General features: G+C 29.1%; 1 long non-coding RNA gene across 1 annotated transcript in view; it reads left to right on the forward strand.

Annotated features, from left to right (window-relative positions):
- LOC106871276 (uncharacterized) overlaps positions 1-737 on the forward strand; it is a 13,252-nt gene extending 12,515 nt beyond the window's left edge. Inside the window, exon 4 of the long non-coding RNA XR_001409645.2 lies at positions 215-737. This is a non-coding gene — a long non-coding RNA (uncharacterized LOC106871276). The remainder of the gene's footprint in view (positions 1-214) is intronic.
- Positions 738-746: the final 9 nt, after the last annotated feature.

The raw sequence follows: 746 nt of genomic DNA on the forward strand, positions 1-746 counted from the left end.
GCCCACTTTGAGAACCTATGTTGTAAAGTGCAATGAACTAAGACTAGGGACGAACTGACTGCGCGTCTTGCCAATACAATAACTAATGATGATGATGATTATTATAATAATAATAATAATAATAATAATAACAATAATAATAATAATAACATTAATAATTATATATATATGCATAATAATAATAATAATAACATATTGTCTGTCTTTGTTGCAGCTCCTAAGGGGACCAGCGATGAAGTTAGACGGTGAACGTTTGTACCAGCCCGCTATGACAAAGAATAGTGTATCTTCTGGATGGCCATAAACAGCTTGCCTGCCGCCGACATCACAACTGAATCATGTCATCTGTCCATGTTATCTACTTTCAATATCACATAGAACAGTCTTCAACAATTTAATGACATTTCGTGAGTGTGTATACATAATATACACGCACATATTTAAGAAATATAATATACATTACACACAGACACACACATATAAAGATACATATGAATATATATACATATAAGAGGAATGACCACTAAGTGGATTCCTAATATGTTAAATGTAGACCCCATATGATCTGACCACAAAAAAAATTGTGTATATAAATATACATATCTGTATCTGTATATATATATATATATATATATATATATATGTTTATGCATACATGTATGTATAAAAAACTTTTATATTTTTCTCAATGTATATCAGTAATTTTTATGTCCATAATCCTTATTGGCTCATATATATATATGTGT

Source organism: Octopus bimaculoides, chromosome 20, assembly GCF_001194135.2.
Source record: "Octopus bimaculoides isolate UCB-OBI-ISO-001 chromosome 20, ASM119413v2, whole genome shotgun sequence".
Lineage (NCBI taxonomy): Eukaryota > Metazoa > Mollusca > Cephalopoda > Octopoda > Octopodidae > Octopus > Octopus bimaculoides.